We start from the raw sequence: 20,785 nt of genomic DNA, 5'->3' as shown, positions 1-20,785 counted from the left end.
TCTGAAATGTACATAAAGACAGGCTGGACAGTCTCAAGAGGGAAAATATCTGCCAGCAATTTGTTGGATCCATTGAAACCCGAAAACATATGTTCGGTTATTTTGTTCAGTAGTGTGTATAGCAGTGGTTCTCAACCTTTTTTGGGTACTGGAACTCCTGCATATTTTGAGGCAAGGCAGGCAAGGTTTTGAGTGGTCCTCAGGGACCTCCACCCCCTCTATATTATATGTAAAGTCACTGGAATCCTTGTGGTGCTGAATACATTTATTACACTTTTTTATTTCACGGACCCCTTGCAATTACACCAGGAACCCTTAGGGGTCCACGGACCCCTGTTTGAGAACCCCTGGTGTATAGTATGATATTTGTTATTTTGTTTAGTAGTTTTTAGTACATGACAGTACACTTACTAATTATTTATTTTATGTTATTTTATTTAAAATTGCATAATTTGTGTGACATACTTGTCCATAGCTGTTGTTTGAAGAGTTTTATTGACTGAACAAAAAATAAGTATTTTTGAAGGATATTTTGGTAGATTTTTGGGGGTTATTAACTGAAGTAGTTATTTCACTTTTAGAACTACTTATTTTGAGCTTTTTGTTCTTGTAAAGCTATTGTAGTACACTCAGGCCAGTGGCACATATATAATGACTATATAAATGTATCAGAAAAAGTAAAATAAAAGGGTCAATTCAATACAGAGATCAACTTTGTGATGGTTCTCAATGGAGATTCTTTTAGATGAGATCGCACAATGTTCATTGTATTTATGAAAACTGCACCCATACACAGTGTACAGTACCATTTCCACCTACTGACTTTTCTTGGTATTGCTGGTTGTAAATACAAATACCTGCATACATACTGGACTGATAAGGAACACTGCTATAACTATTATTAGTAGTAGTATAATAATGATTTAAACATTTGAACAAGTTGGGACAACCCTTCAGTTAACTAGTGAACCTATACATTTTCCAGTAGTAGTAATTATGGTTCCTCAATATACATTTAACATATTACAACGTAGGCTATGTGTTACAGCACTACTTTTGGTGTCCCCCTCAGGAATTGCTCTTGAGAAAATGTCATATAATTGTCCCCTCCAAAGTTGATATCAGATTTTCACCCCTGTGGGAATGTGATGAAAGAAATAAAAGCTGAAATAAATCATTCTCTCTACTATTATTGTGACATTTCCCATTCTTAAAATAAAGTGGTGATCCTAACTGACCCTAGACAGGGAATTTTTACTAGGATTAAATGTCAGGAATTGTGAAAAACTGAGTTTAAAAGTATTTGGCTAAGGTGTATGTAAACTTCCGACTTCAACTATACTGCTCAAAAAAATAAAGTGAACACTTAAACAACACAATGTAACTCCAAGTCAATCACACTTCTGTGAAATCAAACTGTCCACTTAGGAAGCAACACTGATTGACAATACATTTCACATGCTGTTGTGCAAATGGAATAGACAACAGGTGGAAATTATAGGCAATAAGCAAGACACCCCCAATAAAGGAGTGGTTCAGCAGGTGGTGACCACAGACCACTTCTCAGTTCTTATGCTTCCTGGCTGATGTTTTGGTCACTTTTGAATGCTGGCGGTGCTTTCACTCTAGTGGTAGCATGAGACGGAGTCTACAACCCACACAAGTGGCTCAGGTAGTGCAGCTCATCCAGGATGGCACATCAATGCGAGCTGTGGCAAGAAGGTTTGCTGTGTCTGTCAGCGTAGTGTCCAGAGCATGGAGGCGCTACCAGGAGACAGGCCAGTACATCAGGAAACGTGGAGGAGGCCGTAGGAGGGCAACAACCCAGCAGCAGGACCGCTACCTCCGCCTTTGTGCAAGGAGGAGCAGGAGGAGCACTGCCAGAGCCCTGCAAAATGACCTCCGGCAGGCCACAAATGTGCATGTGTCTGCTCAAACGGTCAGAAACAGACTCCATGAGGGTGGTATGAGGGCCTGACGTCCACAGGTGGGGGTTGTGCTTACAGCCCAACACCGTGCAGGACGTTTGGCATTTGCCAGAGAACACCAAGATTGGCAAATTCGCCACTGGCGCCCTGTGCTCTTCACAGATGAAAGCAGGTTCACACTGAGCACGTGACAGACGTGACAGAGTCTGGAGACGCCGTGGAGAACGTTCTGCTGCCTGCAACATCCTCCAGCATGACCGGTTTGGCAGTGGGTTAGTCATGGTGTGGGGTGGCATTTCTTTGGGGGGCCGCACAGCCCTCCATGCGCTCGCCAGAGGTAGCCTGACTGCCATTAGGTACCGAGATGAGATCCTCAGACCCCTTGTGAGACCATATGCTGGTGCGGTTGGCCCTGGGTTCCTCCTAATGCAAGACAATGCTTGACCTCATGTGGCTGGAGTGTGTCAGCAGTTCCTGCAAGAGGAAGGCATTGATGCTATGGACTAGCCCGCCCGTTCCCCAGACCTGAATCCAATTGAGCACATCTGGGACATCATGTCTCGCTCCATCCACCAACGCCACGTTGCACCACAGACTGTCCAGGAGTTGGCGGATGCTTTAGTCCAGGTCTGGGAGGAGATCCCTCAGGAGACCATCCGCCACCTCATCAGGAGCATGCCCAGGCGTTGTAGGGAGGTCATACAGGCACGTGGAGGCCACACACACTACTGAGCCTCATTTTGACTTGTTTTAAGGACATTACATCAAAGTTGGATCAGCCTGTAGTGTGGTTTTCCACTTTAATTTTGAGTGTCACTCCAAATCCAGACCTCCATGGGTTGATAAATTGGATTTCCATTGATTATTTTTGTGTGATTCTGTTGTCAGCGCATTCAACTATGTAAAGAAAAAAGTATTTAATAACATTATTTCTTTCATTCAGATCTAGGATGTGTTGTTTAAGTGTTCCCTTTATTTTTTTTCTTTGTCACGGGCGTCGTAAGGATTGGACCAAAACGCAGCGGAATGTCACGGGCGTCGTAAGGATTGGACCAAAACGCAGCGGAATGTCACGGGTGTCGTAGGGATTGGACCAAAACGCAGTGGGATCGTGTAAACTCATCTTCTTATTTATTAAAGAAGGAAAACAAAAGAAACATGTATACAAAAACAACAAACGACACTAAACAGTCCTGTCAGGTGCACGAACACAAAACAGGAAATAACTACCCACAAATCCCATAGAAAAAATACCCCTCTTAAATAGGACCTTCAATTAGAAGCAACGAGGAGCAGTGGCAGGGGGTGTTTGTTTAGAGTGTTTCGAGGTTTGTTGGGCTATGTTCTATGTTAGTCTATTTCTATGTTACTTCTAGTATGTCTATTTCTATGTGGTGTTTATTGGGTTGACCTTCAATTGGAAGCAGCTGCTCCTCGTTGCTTCTAATTGAAGGTCAACCCAATAAACACCACATAGAAATAGACATACTAGAAGTAACATAGAAATAGACTAACATAGAACATAGCCCAACAAACCTCGAAACACTCTAAACAAACACCCCCTGCCACCCCCTGACCAAACTATAATAACAAACAACCCCTTATACTGGTCAGGACGTGACAGTACCCCCCCCCCCCCCCAAAAGGTGCAGACCCCGGATGTACCTTAAACAAAAACACAAAAATAAACCCAAAACAAAAATAATCCCAAACTAAAGGGAGGGAAGGGAGGGTGGCCACTGTCACCGACGGTTGTTGTGCTACACCCCCCCCCCTCCCCAACCTCCTACCACGGAGGTGGCTCAGGCTCCAGCCTTACTCCCCAACCTAACCTGTCCACCCCCGCTAACTGTTTATTATATTTTACCCCTCCTGAAGTCTCTGGACTAAGGCGCATCGCTGAAGACCTCGGGCTGATGCGCGTCGCTGGAGACCTCGGGCTGATGCGCGACTCTGGGAGCTCCGGACTGGAGGGCGACTCTGGGAGCTCCGGACTGGAGGGCGACTCTGGGAGCTCCGGACTGGAGGGCGACTCTGGGAGCTCCGGACTGGAGGGCGACTCTGGGAGCTTCGGACTGGAGGGCGACTCTGGGAGCTCCGGACTGGAGGGCGACTCTGGGAGCTCCGGACTGGAGGGCCATCTCTAGACGGGGTACTGTCGCCGGAAGCTCTGGCCGGGGAACTGTCGCCGGAAGCTCTGGACGGGGAACTGTCGCCGGAAGCTCTGGACGGGGAACTGTCGCCGGAAGCTCTGGACGGGGAACTGTCGCCGGAAGCTCTGGACGGGGAACTGTCGCCGGAAGCTCTGGACGGGGAACTGTCGCCGGAAGCTCTGGACGGGGAACTGTCGCCGGAAGTTCTGGACGGGGTACTGTCGCCGGAAGTTCTGGACGGGGTACTGTCGCCGGAAGCTCTGGACGGGGAACTGTCGCCGGAAGCTCTGGACGGGGAACTGTCGTCGGAAGCTCTGGACGGGGTACTGTCGTCGGAAGCTCTGGACGGGGTACTGTCGTCGGAAGCTCTGGACGGGGACTGCGCACTGAAAGCCTGATGCGTGGGGCTGGCTTTGGAGATGCCAGACTATTCACACGCACCACATGGCTAGTGCGAGGAGCAGGAGCAGGACGAGCTGGACTGGGCTGACGCACTGGAGGCCTGGTGCGTGGGGCTGGTATTGGAGGTACCAGACTGGAGACACGCACCCCAAGGCTAGTGCAAGGAGCGGGAACAGAACATACTGGACTGGGCTGACGCACTGGAGGCCTGGTGCGTGGTGCTGGCTTTGGGGGAGCCAGACTAGAGACACGCACCTCAGGGCTAGTGCGAGGAGCAGGAACTGGATACACCGGGCCATGAGTAGGCACTGGAGGTCTGGAGCGTACCGCCTGCACAACCCGTCCTGGCTGGATGGTAACAGTAGCCCTGCACGAGCGGAGTGCTGGCACAGGGCGAACTGGACTGTGCAGAGGCCTGATGGCTGCCGTGCATAGAGCAGGTGTAGGGTAGCCTGGGCCTAGGAGGTGCACTGGTAGCCAGATGTGCTGCGGAGGCATCCTCCTTCCAGGCTGGATGCCTACTCTAGCACGGCACTTGCGAGGGGCTGGGATCGCTCGCACCGGACTGTGCGTGCGCAGGGGCGAGATCGTGCGCACTTCCGCATACACCGGCACTCTTCTGATCCGCTGCTCCCCATAATAAGCACGGGGAGTTGGTTCAGGTCTACTGCCTGCCCTAGCCAATCTCCCCGTGTGCCCCCCCCAAAAAAAATTTATTGGGGCTGCCTCTCGCACTTGCCTCTCGGCGCGTATAATGCCTCATAATAGCGCCGCTCCACCTTGGCTGCCTCCAGCTCCTCCTTAGGGCGTCAGTACTCCCCAGCCTGGTGCCAAGGTCCTGCCCCATTCAGAATCTCTTCCCATGTCCATGACTCCACAGAGCTTTGCTGCTGCTCCTTCCTCCGCTGCTTGGTTCGTTTGTGGTGAGTAGTTCTGTCACGGGTGTCGTAGAGATTGGACTAAAACGCAGCGGGAACGTGTAAACTCATCTTCTTATTTTATTAAAGAAGGAAAAAAAAAGAAACATGTATACAAAAACAACAAACGACACTAAACAGTCCTGTCAGGTGCACGAACACAAAACAGGATATAACTACCCACAAATCCCATAGAAAAATCACCCCTCTTAAATAGGACCTTTGATTAGAAGCAACGAGGAGCAGCTGCTTCCAATTGAAGGTCAACCCAATAAACACCACATAGAAATAGACATACTAGAACTAACATAGAAATAGACTAACATAGAAAATAGCCCAACAAACCCGAAACACTCTAAACAAACACCCCCTGCCACGCCCTGACCAAACTACAATGACAAACAACCCCTTATACTGGTCAGGACGTGACAGGGAATGTGAATGCTCATTTCCTTTAATGACGAAGAAACGAAACAAAACACTTAAACAAAAATAATGACGACAAACCAGTCCTGTGAGGCACACAACTACACATGGAAATAACTACCCACAAAATCCCATAGAAAAACACCCCTCTTAAATAGGACCTTCAATTAGAGGCAACGAGGAACAGCTGCCTCCAATTGAAGGTCAAAACAATAAACTAGACATAGAAATAGAAAAACTAGAAAATAGAACATAGAAATACAAAACATAGAACACTACCCAAAAACCCCGACAACACAAAACAAACACACCCTTGCCACGTCCTGACCAAACTACAATATCAAATAACCCCTTATACTGGTCAGGACGTGACATTCTTAATGTTTCCTGTAATTTCAGCAGTTTCTGTGCTTTAATATTTTTCTTGAGAGATGATGTGGCTATGATCTTTCCTCTAATAACCGCCTTAGCTGCGTCCCACAATGTAGCAAGAGATACATCACCGTTATCATTATTCCCAGATAGACGTTCAATTCTGTCTTTATTGATTCCTTGAATGCTGGATCATTCAGCATGCTTGTAATAAGCCGCCATATAGTATTTCTTGGTTTGCTATCAAGGTGTAGAGTAAGGTAAACTCCATTATGATCTGATAAGTCGCTCTGCCCGATCCTACAATCCTTAAGCCTGTGTCTATCTGCATTGTACATGAAAAAGTAGTCTAACTTGGAGTATTCAGTGTGGCGGGCTGAGTAAAAAGTATATTCCCTATCTGTCATGTGGATGTCACGCCATACATCAAGCAGTGCTAAATCCTGCAATATCCTATTGATCTTTTTAGCAACTAGACTAATTTTCCTATTTTGATTTGTGCTGTCCAATTTTGAGTTTAAAATCGTGTTAAAATCCCCTCCACAGATAAGAGTGCCAGAGGATTCTGTGGCAATTAAATCAAACACCTTCCTGTAGAAGACCATGTCACTCCCCGGGGGCGTGTATACATTAAATAATGTAACTTCCTTGTCATCCAGTTTACATTTAGTATAAATCTACCCTCGTCTTTTATTTCTGATATAAACTCAAAATTAACTGAATTTGGGATCAAGATTACAACGCCCCTTCTACCCATTTTGTAAGAAGAAAAAAAAGTATTCCTATATCCCATTTTCTTGAGTTTCTCATGTTCAGGAGTGGATAAGTGAGTTTCCTGCCAGAATAGTGTGTCAATTCTCTCCCGTTTCATCTTTGCTATTATCTTACTTCTCTTGATGGCACTCCCCAGTCCGTTTACATTGAGACTTATGACCTTAAATTCCCGATGATGCATCGATACAAATAAAAAAAACTGTGCACCATATCTGCCTGCTTATCGTGAGTGTAAAAATGACCGAAAAAACAAGAACGATAATAAAGTAAACCAAAGTGGGAAAATACTTAGGTATTTGGACTCCCATGTCAGAGGACTGTGTCACGATTCCCACCGACGGTTGCGCCCCCTCCTGCTCGGGTGGCGCTCGGCGGTCGTCGTCACCGGTCTATTAGCTGCCACCGATTCCCTTTGCTTTTCCCTTTTTTTTTATTTTACACACCTGTGGTAAATTAGCCATTAGAAGGGCTATTTAGGTTAGCTGGCCCGCTCCTTTTCGTGCGGGATTAATTGTTGTTTCCGACTGTCTTGTTCATGTTCGGCTTGGCATTGTCACACCTTATTTATTCCCCTGTGTTTGGGAACTTTGATTTTCTTTCTCAAAGTGTTATTAAAAGAACAACACTCCCTGTGCTCGTTGCTTCCTGCGCCTCATTCCTAATCACGACTACCAACGCCGTTACAGACTGTCTCTTGCTGTCATGTCCTGATCTGTTTCACCTGTCTTTTTGATTGTCTCTACCCCCTCCAGGTGTCGCTTATTTTCCCCAGTGTATTTATCCTTGTGTTTCCTGTCTCTCTGTGCCAGTTTGTCTTGTATGTTTCCAAGTCAACCAGCGTTTTTCCTGTTCTCCTGCTTTTTGCATTCTCCTTTTTCTAGTCCTCCCGGTTTTGACCCTTGCCTTTTTCTGGACTTTGTACCCGCCTGCCTGATCATTCTGCCTGCCTTGACCACGAGCCTGTCTGCCACTCTGTACATCCTGGACTCTGATCTGGTTTTGACCTTTTTGCCTGTCCATGACCATTCTCTTGCCTACCCGTTTGGATTAATAAACATTGTAAGACTCCAACCATCTGCCTCCTGTGTCTGCATTTGGGTCTCGCCTTGTGCCTTGATACTTGCCTCTGGAGTTTGAGAGGATGAGTCTGTCTGCAGGAAGGGCCCCTCGCTCATATATGAAAATGTGTGACGTAGTCACAAACAAGACCTGTTGCTATTTTGTTGCTTATACACATCGGTTAATTACAAGTGAAAACTATATCGGTCATGCATGCATGTCATGAATCCTCCCCTTGATATGCCCTTCTGTCACTCCGTTGTCAGTGTCATTAATTATTAGCTAATAGATATGTTATTAACGTGACCATACGTTATGTGTCCATAAAGAACACATACTTTTGGCTATTCACCCTTGCTCAGCATTGGGGGAAAATAGGGGATACATTTTACCTATTGCAATGTCAACCGTAACAACCCAATATGTCTTAACGGCTCGCAGTAACTATTAACTGTCAAATCCAATTCAGTGTCTTCCATCTTCTCATTGGAAATGCCTGAGTCTCTCTCGGATGTGAACGTCCTCTCGCCGAGGTGGTTTCCCTCTTTTTCCGTGACTCTGCTCGCCGACAACGATCCATGGGAGAGCCAGCTCGAGTCTTTCCGCCAGTGAAGACGCCTTTCTCCTGGCAGTATACTCCACTGGGATGCCCCTCGACTTCAGGTCCTCAGCTGCCTCGTATGCATGCTCGTATGTAACCGGGCCATTTTCCAGAAATACCCGCATTTTGCCGGGAATGGTGTTTGGAAGCGAATACCTTTCTCTTTAAGTGCTTTCTTGATGGGGGTGTATTCTCTCCTTATTTTCAGTATCTCTCCCGCGTAGTCATGATCAAAGAACACTCGTTGGCCTTGGAAGTTAACAGGCTTTTTCCAGGTTGCATGTAAGACTTTCTCTTTGACTGAGAATTTTAGCAACCGTACCACTATGGATCTTTGTGGGGCGCCGCTTGGGGGGTTTGAGGCCAGAGCTCGGTTTGCTCTCTCGATTCCCAAGTCAGTGTCATCTTCAAGTATTTCTTTGAATAGACCCTCCACAAATTTGGGCATAGAGTATTTTTCTGCACCCTCTGCTACGTTATAAAGTCTAATGTCGTTTCAACGTGAAAAACCTTCGAGTTCTGTCACTTTTGACTGTAGTGCGTGATGGCTTTTCAAAGACTGTTCAAGTATTTCCTTGACTGCAGTGTTCCATGTTGCCATTTCCCCAATGCGCTGTTCTTCATCCCACATTGTAGATATGCTGTGAAGTTCTTCATTGTTTTCTTCGAGTTTCTGGTTAATGTCCTTGTTGAACTCATTTAGTTATTTTCTTACATCTTCTCGAAATCCTCTCGTAAGCCTGTGTGCGCCTCACGCAATTCCTCCAGTATCATCCTCAAAAAATGAGGGTTATTTTGCTGCTGCTTATTTGCGCTAGCATTAGCCAGCTGAGGTAAAGACAGTTTCAAGTTGGAAATTCGACGGATATTCGCGCTTTCTAACCTCAATAGCTTTCAAACCCCTTGAGCCACAGACTCCAAATAAGTGTCATGATGTTGGAAAAATTGCGCACAACATTGCACAGGTGTTATTTTCACGATTTGGACATCAATTCACCTTTCAAAGCTAATAAACATGTGGAAATGTGAGCAGCATTTTGTATTCCTAGTTGAATTAGTTAGGGAGTGTAAACAAAGTGCAAACTTTTTTTACATTTTAATTTCAATAGCTCCTTGGTCATGTGACCTACTTGACCTCAAACAAGGTTCAGAATGTCCACTTACTACCCTTCTATATTGCACACCCTTTGGTTTGTCCATTTTAATCTCACATGTTTTTACATGAATTTTCAAACATTCTAATTTCAATAGCTCCTTGGTCATGTGACCTACTGACCTCACACAAGGTTCAGAATGTACACTCAGTGGGCCTACACATTACACACCCTTCAGTTTGTCCGTTTTCATCTCACACGATTTTACATATATTTTTTAAAATAAAACATTTCAATAGCTCCTTGGTCATTTAAACATTTTTATTTCACCTTTATTTAACTAGGCAAGTCAGTTAAGAACAAATTCTCATTTAAAATGACAGCCTAGAAACAGTAGATTAACTGCCTTGTTCAGAGGCAGAACAACAGGTTTTTACCTTGTCAGCTCGGGGATTCAATCCACCAACCTTTCGGTTAATGTATGAGATTTTCCAGTCATCTGATGATTCTCAGTACCTATACTGTTCTCTTTGAAGTAGAAATAACAATCAATATAAGTTTAAATATTAGACATGTTGTCACGTCCTGACCAGTAAAGGGGTTATTTGTTATTGTAGTTTGGTCAGGACATGGCAGGGGGTGTTTGTTTTATGTGTTTCGGGGTTTGTGGTTAATGTTCTATGTTAGTATATTTCTATGTTCGTTCTAGTCTTTCTATTTCTATGTGTAGTTTATTGAGTTGACCTTCAATTGGAGGCAGCTGTTCCTCGTTGCCTCTAATTGAAGGTCCTATTTAGTAGGGGTGTTTTTTCATGGGTTTTTGTGGGTAGTTGTTCCGTGTATAGTCAAGGTTACCTTACAGGACTGTCGTGCGTTTTTCTTGTTTTTGTTTCAGTGTTCACGTATGAATAAAAATATAAGTATGGACACTTACCAAGCTGCGTATTGGTCAAATATTTCTTACTCTTCATCAGAAGACGAAACGTGTGACACATGTATAAGCAGAATGAAGGCTGAAGCCCATGTGAGTGTACAAAGCTGGATCAATATCAAATTGACCATTGGACATGTAAAAAACAGAACGTAAGTAGAATCTGTGTGGATTAAGCAATGTAACCCAACAGGATGTGTCTGGTCTGAGCTTGTGAAGGCTACTGGACACGCACATGGGTTAATCATACGTAGACAAAATAGGTCTGAACTTGTGAAGACCTTTGGACAGGAAAATTAGTTAAGGGGTATGCATGTCATGCCACCAATAGAATCTATGCCCCAATATCTGAGCCAATAAGAGAATGGAAACTATGTAAGACAACAAGATTCATAAAGTTGGGTGATGATGTTATGTAAGGGTAAAACTGTATAAAAACCAAGCACTAAGAATGAAGATTCAGTTTATCCATGGAATTGCTCGGCTTCTGTTACTTTTGTAATAAAGTCTAATTGAATTTACAAGCTCCTGTATCTGAGAAGTATTTTATTTAATATTTTCTACAACATTACTGGCCTAACGCGCTAACTGTTAGGCTACCTGCCGTCCCAATGTGATCTACTAACCTCAAACAAGGTTCAGAATGTAGACTCGGGGCCTACACATTGCACACCATTTAGTTTGTCAATTTTCATCTCACGCAATTTTACATGAATTTTCAATGTTTTTAAATGTTTCAAATTTCAATAGGTCCTTGGTCATATGACCTACTGACCTCAAACAAGGTTCAGAATGTACACTCAGTGGGCTTACACATTGTACACCCTTCAGTTTGTACATTTTCATCTCATAAGTTTTTACATTCATTTTTCAAACTTTCTAATTTTAATATAGCAGAAAGAGAAAGAAGTTTAGTGCGCAAGCAAAGTCTGCCCAAGGTACTAATACAATCTGTTAGTGGAATTTTAAAGGATTAACTATTGATCCATTTTTTTTTTTTTACTCAGTGGCAAGCATGTGAAATTATTTATTTCAGGTAAACTTCGGTAACTACAATGCTGTCATGAGTTTCTTGAACGTGGACCAGAAAAAGTAAAATCCTTTTTCCAAAATTGATTTAGGTACATTTTTGTGAAGAGGTATTAGAGTTGTGATATGGATATTTTACATACATTCATAAGTGTAATCATTTTTTATGACATACTGTGAAAAACTCTCTTGGCTGCTGGCTCTGTCACTTTCAGACATGTGCAGAGCAGACTGAAAGGGGACGGGTAGCCCTTGACTTGAACCACAGGGGTTCTCTGTAAAGAGAGAGTAATTCAAAGGCACACACACACCTCTTGACTTTCAATTGGCACCCTTAACCTATATGTATTCGCTCCTGATCGGTCTCCGTGTTGCTTAGTCAATGGGAACTCAGTTGCCGGCCCCATCATAAAGTTTTCACACAGTCTGGCAGTCTGACTAAAGTGCCAGAGGTATGAGGAGAGACATCTTTGTTTTTATGGGAACAAATATTTCCTAACACTTTGGATCCTATTCTTGGACAGCTAGAAGACACAATGTGTCAATGCAACAAAACAAAAAAAGATTGACTAATTACTGTCCATGAGTAACCTCAACCTTGTGGGTCTGTGGGTGTTTGGGCCAATAAAGTGCCAACTCAATTCTACCACTGACTTGTCTCTCATGCCCCTATGAACGGGGACAAGGGGCAATAGTTTTTTATCTAAACCAGCCCTTTTTTACTGGAGTACACTAACCCCTAATTGGGGCTCTTTTCTTGACACATAGTAGCAGTTTACCAACTTGATGGGCACTGTCATCTGTGATCTTTCTGATATGACTTTCTTTAAGCATGTACTAATGAAACTGTCACTTAATATTTTTGTTCTTAAAGTCTACAAACGCTCTACATTTATTCACTCTGTGATAGGGTTGGATCCTATATGCTACTATTACTATTGTCCTGTAAATGGTTCAGTGCCCATAATTTAGGCTGTATGTAGAATGGGGCATAAAGGAAATGACCTCTACTAGATTATAGTGATAAGGAAAACAGCATACAAATTTGGCCTGTGTATTCATTTGCCTATAACTAATCAGAATTCCATTATGTTTACATAAAAAGGAGAATACTTCAAAATAAGAATATCCTGCCATGGAAAAGATGACTGGGTGGACATAAAGTAGAAAAGAGGGGAAATAACTCACACCATGCAGCAGGACACCGTCAGCTGTGGGGTCTTTGTAATACAGGTTTGATAGTTATATTTTCAATAATGAATGGTTAGCTGCTTTGTGACAATTAGGTCAAAAACTCTATTTTATTTTTTGGTGTAGATGGCCAAGGAAGTTGCACAGAACTTCCCCAACATCCCCTCCCAAAATGATACAGGACCTTCACAAAAACACATGGAGCAACTGCGAAAAGAAATGGCTGAGGATATAGTAAAAATGTCTGGTATGTAATGACATTTAATTCAAAATAAATGTAAATTCTTTATTTTATGTAGTTGTGTGGGACAACCATAGGTTCAGTTCATGCCTATGATTTCAGAGTTCAACAATGCCAAAAACTGCTTCATGTGAGCCACTGATAAACCTGGATGTGGCCCAAAGACTGACTGGATTAGTAACTTTATTTAACATGTTTAGAATCTTTTGACAACAGTGACGGCATGTAAGACAATTTATGATATAACACAATGGATGGCTAATTCGTCATACTGCATTGATATTTGGTATTATTTATAACGTGTTACTGTTTTAGATTGAATGTTTTGCATGCCAACGGTGGTTCCATGTGCTATGTCTAGGAATGAAGACAAGAGTTCAACAGAATGAAAAACAAACTGGAAGTGCAGTCTTTGTTGAAAATGTATACTATACCCTATCCACACTGAAGAGGCTCTGAAATGTACATCAACCAAGGATAAAAAGAAAGTTACACTGAAATGTTTCACACTTATTTGAAGTTAAGTGTCTGACGTTGGAAAAGATTAAAGGTCTACAATTTCTGTTTGTCAATATTACATTTTTATTCATTGACTTTCTGGCCACCATTGTGGTTACATGTTCAGTTTATGTATTGATCAGCAAACCCACTGCAGCCTAGCTCACCAGCTCACTCTCCATCCCTGCTTTGGACAATTAATAACATGACTCTCATACTTTACCCTTTTTCTTTATGGTTGATATTACGATGAAAGGACATGTCTCTCTCCTATTGTGTACCACTATTAAATACTGTGGTAAAATAAATACTTAGAACTACCAATTATAGATAAATATTAAATTAAAAGGGTAAACACTGGACTGAACCCCCTAAATGTCAAATAAAGAGACATGACTAGAGGTTATGCAATATGGGTATATATCCACTGTACACTTCTTAGGTGTGTAATTGACATGGCCAAGGAGCTATTGAAATTTAAAACCATAAAAAATGTACATAACAGCGTGACTTTACAGTACACAAACAAGAGTGTGCAATATATAAGGCTAGTCCGTGGACATTCTGAAGTTTAAGTCCAGTAGGTCACATGACCAAGGAGCTATTGAAATTTCAAATATTGAATTTTTTTGGTAAAAACGTGTGAGATGAAAATTGACAAACTAAAGGGTGTGCAATGTGTAGGCACACTGAGTGTACATTCTGAACCTTGTTTGAAGTCAGGTCACATGACCAAGGAGATTTTGAAATTCAAAAATGTAAATCAATTGAAATCGTGCGAGACGTAAATCGACAAAAAAAGTGTGCAATGTGTGTCTATGCCATCGGGTTAGCTAGAACCAGTTTTGAAAGTTGTAGGTGTAATGGTTAAAGGTGTCTGTGACCAACAAATACATATCTGTGTTCCCAGTCGTGAAATCCATAGATTAGGGAATAATGAACTTATTTCAATTTACTGATTTCCTTTTATGTACTGTACCTCAGTAAAATCTTTGAAATTGCTGCATTTTGAATTCAGTCTAACACTAAATGTGAAATTAGTCAATAGGGAGGAATACTTTCTGAAGGCACTGAGGGTTAACGTGCACAATTTCAGCTGTTAAAATCTCTCTCCTTGCCAATACAACAGGCCTATTATGTCATCATTGGGAGGCAGAAGTAGAAACCACCAGGGTTAGGGAGTAACTGATTACAAACTACCCAACCCTGGAAACCCCCTTATTTCTTATGGCAAAGCCACCCCCACACACGAGCCAAAATGAACCATCCTTTTATGGACCTGCAGATAGGCCTTATGCACAGTCACATACTAAAGTTATAGGGTGTGGTCGATATATCTAAAACGTAGCCTACTTGTGCGACTATGACTTACTATTAACAGTGTCGTAAGATTATGCTGTATTGACCTGTGATATCCTTGTTTGTAAATCAGCACACATAACAGACCAGTAACTTGTAAGACACAGGAGTGCATCTTAAAAAGAAGTGCATTTGCCGCCACCCAGGCAACAGCTTGTGCAACAGAATAACCTACTTGTCACGTAGTGTGAAAGGATCTGGAGACAGGCGCAGGAATGCTTAATTTTTTTTTTATACTACAACCCAAGTTACAACGTGCCATGTAATAGCACGAGGACCAAACAAACACGTATACAAAACACAGGGTTAAGACCCAAACAAAAGAGCGAGGAGTACCTCAAATACACGGGGCGAGACCCGTAACATACACTCACAATGATACAACACGGGACGAGACCCGTAATCATCTGCACAATACAAAACGGCACGAAAGCCAAAAACAAGGCACAGGCACAACAGACATTGGAACAATAACTGACCGCCCAAAGGTGAACAGAGGGCACATATATCCAATTACTAATCGGGGGGAAATAGGAACCAGGTGTGCGTTCTAGGCAGTTCAGTGCCTAGAGGCCGGTGACATAGACCGCCGAAGCAGGTGCACGGAATGCGCAACAGTACCGGGGGGATCCGTGACACTACTTGATGAAACTGCGCAGAGTATCGCTTCCGTCAAAGAGACACTATAAAGTGTGAGCCTTTTCTTAGAAGTCATTTTGCTAGTTTCTTTGTAGCTATTGACAACAAAACAGTCCTGTAGTATGTTGACTCACTGTGTCACTGCAGCTATGTCTTTAGCCTGCCTACCTAGCAGACATGACATGATGTAAAAGTGAAAGTAAGACTTGTCTGTTGAATTTTTGTAATTGTTTTATTGTTGGACTTAAAAGACAATAGGTTTTAGAGAAGTATGGGTGCTGAGGGTGCTGCAGAACACCCTGATAAATCAACACACACATATACAGTTGAAGTCGGAAGTTTACATACACCTTAGCCAAATACATTTAAACTCAGTTTTTCACAATTCCTGACATTTAATCCTTGTAAAAATCCCTGTCTTAGGTCAGTTAGGATCACCACTTTATTTTAACAATGTGAAATGTCCAAATAATAGTACAGAGAATGATTTATTTCAGCTTTTATGTCTTTCATCACATTCCCAGTGGGTCAGAAGTTTACATACACTCAATTAGTATTTGGTAGCATTGCCTTTAAATTGTTTAACTTGGGTCAAACGTTTTGGGTAGCCTTCCACAAGCTTCCCATAATAAGTTGGGTGAATATTGGCCCATTCCTCCTGAGAGAGCTGGTGTAACTGAGTCAGGTTTGTAGGCCTCCTTGCTCGCACACGCTTTTTCAGTTCTGCTCACAAATTTTCTATATGATTGAGGTGAGGGCTTTGTGATAGCCACTCCAATAACTTGACTTCGTTGTCCTTAAGGCATTTTGCCACAACTTTGCTTGCAAGTATGCTTGGGATCATTGCCCATTTGGAAGACCAAGCTTTAACTTCCTGACTGATGTCTTGAGATGTTGCTTCAATATATCCACATAACTTTCCTACCTCATGATGCCATCTATTTTGTGAAGTGCACCAGCCCCTCCTACAGCAAAGCACCCCCACAACATGATGCTGCAACCCCCATGCTTTACGGTTGGGATGGTGTTCTTCGGATTGCAAGTCTCCCCCTTTTTCCTCCAAACATAACGATGGTCATTATGGCCAAACAGTTCTATTTTTGTTTCATCAGACCAGAGGACATATCTCCAAAAAGTACAATCTTTGTCCCCATGTGCAGTTGCAAACCGTAGTCTGGCTTTTTTATGGCGGTTTTGGAGCAGTGGCTTCTTCCTTGCTGAGCGGCCTTTCAGGTTATGTCGATGTAGGACTCGTTTTACTCTGGATAAAGATACTTTTGTACCTGTTTCCTCCAGCATCTTTACAAGGTCATGTGCTGTCGTTCTGGGATTGATTTGCACTTTTTGCACCAAAGTATGTTAATCTCTAGGAGACAGAACGCACCTCCTTCCTGAGCAGGATGATGGCTGAGTGGTCCCATGGTGTTTATACTTGTGCACTATTGTTTCTACAGATGAATGTGGTTCCTTTAGGTGTTTGGAAATTGCTCCCAAGGATGAACCAGACTTGTGGAGGTCTACAATAATTTTCCTGAGGTCTTGGATGATTTCTTTTGATTTTCCCATGATGTCAAGCAACGAGGCACTGTGTTTGAAGGTAGGCCTTGAAATACATCCACAGGTACACCTCCAATTGACTCAAATGATGTCAATTGGCCTATTAGAAGCTTCTAAAGCCATGACATAATTTTCTGGAATTTTCCAAGCTGTTTAAAGGCACAGTCAACTTAGTGTATGTAAACTTCTGACCCACTGGAATTGTGATACAGTGAATTATAAGTGAAATAATCTGTCTGTAAACAATTGTTGGAAAAATGACTTGTCATTTACCAAGTAGATGTCTTAACCAACTTGCCAAAACTTTAGTTTGTTAACAAGAAATTTGTGGAGTGGTTGAAAAACCGAGTTTTAATGACTCCAACCTAAGTGTATGTAAACTTCCGACTTCAACTGTATATATATATATATATATATATATATATATATATATATATATATATATATATATATATATATATATATATATATATATATATATATATATACATACATACATATATACACACACACACACACACACACACACACACACACAGTACCAGTCAAACGTTTGGACACACCTACTCATTCAAGAGTTTTTCTTTATTTTTACTATTTTCTAAATTGTAGAATAATAATGAAGACATCAAAAAACACCCTGATGCTTTGTATAGTGGTGTCAGCATTCTGTATGGATCGACGCTGGTAGATGAGAAGCAAGTACAGGGAGTGAACATTTATTAGCAACGGACATGGAACAGGACATGAACACATATCGACATTAATGCTGACACAGGGCACAAACTGAGGAGCAGACAGAAATAGGGAAGGCAATCAACAAAGTGAAGGAGTCCAGGTGAGTCCAGTGAGTGCTGATGCGCATAATGGTGACAGGTGTGCGTAATGAACGCCAGAGGGAGAGCGGGAGCAGGCGTGACAAGGGGTGGTATACAGAAGATAGCCCTATTTGGTAAAAGATCAAGTCCATATTATGTCAAGAACAGCTAAAATAAGCAAAGACAAAACGACAGTCCATCATTACTTTAAGACATGAAGCTCAGTCAATGTGGAAAATTCCAAGAACTTTTAAAGTTTCTTCAAGTGCAGTCGCAAAAAAACTAAAACGCTACGATGAAACTGGCTCTCATGAGTACCGCCACAGGAAAGGAATACCCAGAGTTACTTCTGCTGCAGAGGATAAGTTCATTAGAGTTACCAGCCTCATAAATTGCAACCCAAATGAATGCTTCACAGAGTTCAAGTAACAGACACATCTCAACATCAACTGTTCAGAGGAGACTGCGTGAATCAGACCTTCCTGGTCGAATTGCTGCAAATAAAACCACTACTAAAAGGACACCAATAATAAGAAGAGACTTGCTTGGGCCAAGAAACATGAGCAATGGACATTAGACCGGTGGACATTGTCTTTTGATGAGTCCAAATTTGAGATTTTTGGTTACGACCGCCGTGTCTTTGTGAGACACAGAGTAGGTGAACGGATGATCTCTGCGTGTGGTTATTTTATTTCACCTTTATTTAACCAGGTAGGCTAGTTGAGATCAAGTTCTCATTTACAACTGCGACCTGGCCAAAATAAAGCAAAGCAGTGCAACACAAACAACACAGAGTTAAACATGGAATAAACAAGCGTACAGTCAATAACACAATAGAAAAATTTTTTATGTCTATATTCAGTGTGTGCAAATGGCGTGAGGAGGTAAGGCAATAAATAGGCCATAGTAGCGAAGTAATTACAATTTAGCAGATTAACACTGAAGTGATAGATGGGCAGATGATGTGCAAGTAGTGCTGTGTGGTTCCCACTGTGAAGCATGGAGGTGGTGGTGTGATGGTGCTTTGCTGGTGACACTATCATTGATTTATTTAGAATTCAAGGCCCATTTAACCAGCATGGTTACCACAGCATTCTGCAGCGATACGCCATCGCATCTGGTTTTCGCTTAGTGGAACTATCATTTGTTTTTCAACAGGACAATGACCCAACACACCACCAGGCTGTGTAAAGGGTATTTGACCAAGAAGGAGAGTGATGGAGTGCTGCATCAGATGACCTGGCCACCACAATCACCCGAACTCAACCCAATTGAGATGGTGTGGGATGAGTTGGACTGCAGAGTGGAAAAGCATCCAAAAAGTGCTCAGCATATGTGGGAATTCCTTCAAGACTGTTGGAAAAGTATTCCAGGTGAAGCTGGTTGAGAGAATTTCAAGCGTGTGCAAAGGGTGGCTACTTTGAAGAATCTGAAATCTATTTTGATTTGTTTAACACTTTTTTGGTTACTACATGATTCCATATGTGTTATTTCATAGTTTTGATGTCTTTGCTATTATTCTACAATGTTAAATTGTAAAAACAATAATAAAGAACAAAACTTAAATGAGTACCAAACTTTAGGCTGGTACTGTATATATTATTTATTTTAATAATATAAAAAAATACTCCGAAATGATCGGAGAACAATACTTGTCAGACAAAAGTTCTCCACAGCACCCCTTGTTTATTTCATCATATTTAACTTTATTAAAAAATTGCCTGACAGTGTTTTTTGCAAAATATATAAAGGCTTTTATACAAAATTCTTACATTATACACACACACACACGTACAACAAGGGGAAATGTACTGGGAAATTCCTTAGCTTTTAGTAAGTAATGTCCAAATCTCTCTGTAGATTTGGACATTACTTACTAAAACGAGATTAAACTAAACTAACATCTCCAAATGAAATGGGATGTGAAATGAAATAGAATGAATGGTTATTCATGTATTTCCTAGGTAAAATAAAAAATGTAACGTTTACATGTATTGATCTATGCCATGTTTTAGGTGTAGCAGAGTGGAAATTCTGTTGATTGGTCAAAAATGATACCTGTCAATTTAAGTATGGGTTCATGTGGGTAGGAAATATATATATATTTTTAAAAGGCTATGGTGTGAAGAGGATTTAAATAGTTCCGTAATGGTGTAGTTTAAACCTGTTCCACTGGATTATTTGCCTGGAAAAGGGCAAATACTGGACTTTGTCACATGGGGACTTCCATTCAACACCAAGGAGTGAGGGCGTTGAATGTGAATTTTTTGATCAACTCTCCTGGATTATAATTGATATTTTTTGTGGATTTACCTTTTTTGGGAAAGAACTGAATTTAATAATTCTTGGGAATCATAGATTTAAAGGACATTTTTGGTTGAACTGAATCTCTTTTTGACTTTGACCATTGGACTACGGACAGTATTGACTATTGATTTGATTGCTAGTTATTTCCGATACAGAAAGCCTTATTGCATCCAATTTGGTGAGTTGGTTCATGATTTCTGTTGCTGACCTATTGCTGCGTTATCATTTATAATCAAAGCTTTAATATGATGCTTTAAAGGTGATTTGCTTTTTGTTGTGGTTGTGCATATTTAAATTTTCTGTAAATTGCAAAAAGATCTTCTAGGTGTGTCTCTCTCTCTCTCTCTCTCTCTCTCTCTCTCTCTCTCTCTCTCTCTCTCTCTCTCTCTCTCTCTCTCTCTCTCTCTCTCTCTCTCTCTCTCTCTCTCTCTCTCTCTCTCTCTCTCTCTCTCTCTCTCTCTCTCTCTCTCTCTCTCTCTCTCTCTCTCT

The 20,785-nt window shown here is 41.9% G+C and overlaps 1 protein-coding gene across 5 annotated transcripts in view; it reads right to left on the bottom strand.

Annotated features, from left to right (window-relative positions):
- LOC106592084 (uncharacterized) overlaps positions 1-20,785 on the bottom strand; it is a 143,219-nt gene that overhangs the window by 97,119 nt on the left and 25,315 nt on the right. The gene's annotated exons all lie outside the window — the stretch shown is intronic.

This window comes from Salmo salar, chromosome 16 (genome assembly GCF_965601325.2).
Source record: "Salmo salar chromosome 16, fSalSal1, whole genome shotgun sequence".
Classification (NCBI taxonomy): Eukaryota; Metazoa; Chordata; class Actinopteri; order Salmoniformes; family Salmonidae; genus Salmo; species Salmo salar.
Note: the sequence above shows the minus strand (reverse complement) of the source record. Positions and strands in the feature narration are given on the sequence as shown.